We start from the raw sequence: 6000 nt of genomic DNA on the forward strand, positions 1-6000 counted from the left end.
GGAGTAAAAAGAGGAAAGAGAGAAAGAGAGGGAGGGAGGAAGGGAGAGGGAAAGGGAAAGAAGGAAGAAAGAAGGAAAGAGATTCCACTTAAAAAGGAAAACTTAATATTTAATTTTGCAAAAGCAAAAATGGAAACTGGACCTCAATGGGAATGTAGCTTTAATGTGCTAAAAGGATATAATAATAAACCTAAGAATTGTACACAAGCAAAAATATCTTTAGGGACTTCCCTGGTGGCCCAGGGGTTAAGACTCTGCCCTTCCAGTGCAAGGGGTGTGGGTTCAATCCCTGGTTGGGGAACTAAGATCCCATATGCTGTGTGTCATGGCCAAAATATAAAAATTAACAAAATAGGAATATTAAAATATTAAAATATATATGTATCTTTTAAAAATGAAATCATTTAGAGAAAGACAAAGCTAGGGACTTCTCTTGTGGTCCAATGGCTAAGACTCCGAACTTCCAATGCAGGGGGCCCTAGTTCAGTTCCTGGTTAGGGAACTAGATCCCACATGCCTCGACTCAGAGTTTGCATGCCACAATGAGGATCAAAGATCCTAAGTGCCACACTAAGACACAGCCTGGCCAAATAAATAAATAAATAATAACAGATTTGTTATTAGCAAAACAAACTAAAGGGTGATAGTAAAAACTATTTTTTAAGAAGGGAGGAAATCCCAGATAACATAGTAGATAAGCAGGAATAAAATTAAATATGTGGGTAACTCTAAACTAAAAAAAAATGTATAACAGTGGTAATATGTGATAGAATTTAAATATTTATGTATATTAGACTTAGGCATATAAGAGGAAAGGTTTCCTCGTATCTGGAGAACAAATATTAAAAGCCAGTACTATTTTGGACAAAAAGCCGTGAAACTTAAAATCATATTCATCAATTTATTCAGTCCCATGTAATTAATTCTTATTGATCTTGATCTCTTGTTAGCAGTTTCTGAAACCATCAGTTTTCCTCTAGAATTCTGTAATTTCTTACCCATTTCCATGGTATGATCTAAAAGTTATCAGAAACTTATATTTGTTAAAAAAAAAAAGTCCTATGAACTTTCTTGAAGATCTTCATTTTTGTAAAAGCACTAGAGTGATATAAATGTCAAAGACTTAAAATGGCATGGTTAAGGACCCGATTACAATGCAATTGACAAAGAAGTTTAGGTATTTATGCAACATATAACATATTAAGATAATAACTAAAATTATGACATAACATGCCAGGACATATCCAATTTTAGGAATTTCATATAATTTCTAGAATATTTATATTAATATATAACCTAAGAAGTTTTATCATCACTCATTTGACAATGCTTCCCATGTAATTCAACATGCCAAATAAGCCTAGTTAGTTTAATCTTCCTCTGAGATGTTTCAGGGAAATTCTAGAGCATCTCAAATTTAACTAAAGATTCAAAGAATCAAAATCAAAGAGTTTGATTTCAGAAAGTTTGTCAAGGATGTCAACAAATTTTAAAATACTTGGTCAGATAGGATTGTAGATCACTATGAAACAATACTTGTTTTCTTAACCAATGTGGCAAATAGAGATTTCAAAGGCCAATACAGAAAGTTGCAACAGGTTATGTAAAAGGTTAAAGAAACTTTACAATCTGTTATCAAAAGTAGATCGATAGTCTAAGAAAACTTTGCTCTCTTAACAGAGAAAAACAAAAACACAGGTTTTGCACCATCTTGCTTTTACCATTAAAACTCGTTCACAAAAAAAAGCTCATTTCACTTAAATTTATTTCAATCTTAGCTAGCCCTGACCACATATAAAATTCCTTTCTAAAGATTCTTTTTTTTTTTCTCACAGACCTTCTACAGCTTTCTATTTCCCTATTAGTTCATTCTTTATTTTCTTTTCCACTTAGAAATAACAAGCTTTAGAATAAATTAACTTTCTTTCCCTTAACAAAATGCATGTCCATTCTTTGTATCTTTAAAAGAAAAAACTTCCTTGCATAAGAAGGTGTTTTCCTTATTAATTTAGTAGTTTTAATTACATTTACTAACTAGAATTTTTAATCTTGTAAACAAAGAATGTTGCCTCCCGTTCCTATACTACAAGGATCAAGCCATTAGCCACCGCAATTGCTGACCTACAAGTATACCCTGAAAGGGATTCAGGATGAAGTAGTCTGTGTTTTGGATATATGGGTCCCTAGATAATTAAGGTGTAAAATCTAAGGAAGAATTTCAAAGACCCCAGAGTCTGGCATTTTCCCATATACACATAGATAAGCGCTAAAAACATTAAGTTGATATCTGTTTTTTTTATTAGTGGTAACTTTTTACTAAGACACGTATATTTGACTACATATATTTCCCAACCAAGATATTCATATGTATTAATACGTTGGCTCCTCTCTTACCTCTTCAGAGAAGTTCCTCAGAGCTATCTGAAAGACTGTCTTCCAGGCTCTAGTCTTCAGTAAGACACTGAATAATGCTCAACTTATAGCTCTTACATTGTTTTTGTTTTTTTTTTCCTCAGTTGAAATCTTTAAATACCTTAATTTCTAGTGAAAATTAAGAAGTAAGCAATTATGGACTGCCTTTTACATTAGCTTTCTGTAGAACTCAAAACATAAATGCTATTTATAATTTTTAAAAATTCATGTGCTTTCTTATAGAAAAATTTTCAGTGCAGCACTGAACATATTTATTAATAATCCAAAATATCTTTAGTTTTTATGAAAAGAAGCCTATGTTTAGTAGTTAATGTTTCAATATCTTATTTAATTTTGGAACAACAGATATTCAATAAATTTTCATTATTTAATTTAGCAAAACTCTTGATGAAATAAAATTCATATTTTAAGGCAAGACCAGGAAACTTTAAACATAATTTTTTTCTCCACCCCTTTAGACTTCCTTCATCCCTCCTTTGTGCATTGTCCATCTGTATTATGCATTAGGCAGACCTTCCAATGGCAGAAATACCTGCTCAACCTTAAAGATCCATTTTTTTTTCTTCTGGCACCAGCCATGTAACTCCTTAGAAGGTGTGTGCTTTCTCTGTCCTGTAAGTGGTCAGGACAACACACCACTCACCTTGTACATGCTGATATCTTTGGTGAAATTTATGGACAATGCCAATATATCATTTTCCTTAAAGAGAGTGATTGGTACTGAAAGCACTGGGTCAGATGATCTGGACATATGCTGGGCTGCACCTAATGGAAGATCTCAGCTTAAATTCTTCCTTATGACCTTATGAATGTCACTAGCTATATTATTTATATTCTGCCTTTATTTTACAAGATTATTGTTTCTTGCATTACCAAATGTGTGACTGAGCTTCTGGTAAAAATAATGATGGCTAGGTGACTTGAAACGATTGACCAAATATACAATCCTATAAGATCAATGGCTGTAATTGTGTAACTTTAGATAGGGCTTCCTGGGTGGCTCAGTGGTAAAGAATCTGCCTGCTAATGTAGGAAACTTGGGTTCGATCCCTGGATTGGAAAGATCCCCTAGAGAAGGAAATGGCAACCCACTCCAGTATTCTTGCCTGGGAAAACCTATGGACAGAGGAGCCTGGAGGGCTACAGTCTATGGGGTCACAAAAGAGTCGGACACAACTTAGCAATAAAACAACAGCAACAACAACTCTAGATAGGGGAAGAAGCAACAAGAGGGAACCATTTTCTGGACTATAACAGGATAGTAAGATAGGCAGTCCAGAGGCTTTGGCTACTGTTAACAGAGCCTCGTCAATTCAGTAATAAATAGCACAGTGAGTAGCCTATCAAGAAACCTAACCTGGGGATGAACATTCCTAGTACTGTGGGAGAAGGCAATGGCACCCCATTCCAGTACTCTTGCCTGGAAAATCCCAGGGACGGGGGAGGCTGGTGGGCTGCCGTCTGTGGAGTCGCACAGAGTCGGACACGACTGAAGCAACTTAGCCGCAGCAGCAGCAGCAGTACCGTGGGACAAATGTTTCCCAAACCTTGGTAGTAATTAAGACCAAAAGAGATGGGTTGTAAAATAATGTTGTTCACTGTCCGGTTCAACAAATCAAGTCATAAGCCACTACAGTCACTGACCTACAATACATTCTGAAAGGAATTCCAGGTGAAGGTCAGGATAAAGCACTTTGTGCTCTGGGAAAACTGACAGAAACTGCCCTCAGATAGACATTTCCAGCAGAACATTTTATGAACTCAGTTTTTTGCATCTTCTCATACTTAGAAGAGCACTAAAACCATTAACCAAGGTATCTGTTCCTTGTGAACAGCAGAAAACTTCTACCAAGATGTGTGCTTGATTACCTATACTCCTTTGCCACAATCATGCATATACTGGTCTCCCCTCTTACCCCTTTGGAACAGTCCTGAGAGCTCTAGGAAAGATTGTCACCTGGGGTATAATCCTCATGTTTGCTTGAGTAAAATTTCCATTTCTTTCTTAGATTGACCATTGATTAAGTTTTTCATCAACCCTCTAAAGTTTCAAGTTACCAAAAAGGTTTGGAGAAACTAGTTTTTTCTTAATTTTTTTAAATTGAAGGATAATTGCTTTACAATATTGTGTTGGTTTCTGCCATACGTCAACACAAATCAGCCATAGGTGTACCTATGACCTCTCCCTCTTTAAGTACATACCATAAAACATAACTATTCTTAAAGAGTTCACCTAAAAAACTCCCATCCCATTTATATTTACTTGTTCCCAACAATTATGTTTTGATTATCCATGAAAACTTTGTGACACAACATTGTAAATTTTCAGTTAAAAAAAAATAGAAGAAAGGGGGAGAAAACTCGGACTACCAATGCCAATAAACAGCCTCTACAAATGGAAAACCAAAGCAAAACAAACAAACTTTGTGAAACATTAAACAGGGTCAACCGTCAACCCAGGCTGTTAATTGCTGACAAATGTTGTAACAGAGATAAGATGAACTTACTTGACTAGTAAACCTAGGTTGAATAAACATTTTTAATTTGATAACTTTACAGCCATGTCTATTTAAATCGATAACTTTAAATTTGCTTTTCTTTACTAGAGATTAATCTTAGGTCATGTGAACTTGAAAAACAATTGGATTAGTTTTTACTACGTTTAGAAATATAATTCATAAGTGCTTACATTTAAAACCCCGCTGGTGTAACAGGGGAGACTGGCTGAGGTACCCTCCGCAACTCGAGAGCCTCCCGCGGCAACTTGAGAAAACCCACGTGATTCCATGCCAATCGCGAGATGAGGCCCTTTTCACTTGCAGGGCGTTGAGAGCAATCCGGTTAATTAGAGCTCTTTGTCAATTAGATTTTCCATGAGGCAGTCTTTTCAGCAGTTTGAACTTTTAAAATGCCCTCTCCTCTCCCTTGCCTACCCTGCCACCCCCAACCCCAGCCGTTTTTGTCTGTTTCAAGTTCTACCTGATTGAATTAACTAGGCTTTGTCTCAGGTCCTTGTGGACTGTATTTACATCTCTGATTTGTAGAGATTTGCAGGACCAATATAGTTGCTTTTAATTCCCCAAAGAACTGAACTACCGGACTTCAGTGGTGGTCCAGTGGTTAGTGGACATGGATTCAATCCCTGGTCCGGGAAGATTTCACAGGCTGCGGAGCAACTAAGCCGGTGCGCCACAACTGCTGAAGCCCACCTGCCCTATAGCCCATGCTCTGCAATAAGAGAAGCCGCCACAACGAGATGCCCAAGCACTCCAACTAGGGAAAGCCTGTGTGCAACAAAGAAGACCCAGCACAGCCATAAATAAAATAAAATAAAATAAAGAACTGGACTGCCACCAAAATGATATCAAAAGATTGATCTGCTCAACTACATTGTCTTTGATTTGCTTCTTTCCATCAGCAGGAAGGGAGAAGGCAACGGCATCCCACTCCAGTACTCTTGCCTGGAAAATCCCATGGAAGGAGGAGCCTGGTAGGCTGCAGCCCATGGGGTCACTAAGAGTCAGACACCACTGAGCGACTTCACTTTCACTTTTCCCTTTCATGCAC

This window comes from Giraffa tippelskirchi, chromosome 2 (assembly GCF_054371585.1).
Source record: "Giraffa tippelskirchi isolate mGirTip1 chromosome 2, T2T-mGirTip1v1.2.pri, whole genome shotgun sequence".
NCBI lineage: Eukaryota > Metazoa > Chordata > Mammalia > Artiodactyla > Giraffidae > Giraffa > Giraffa tippelskirchi.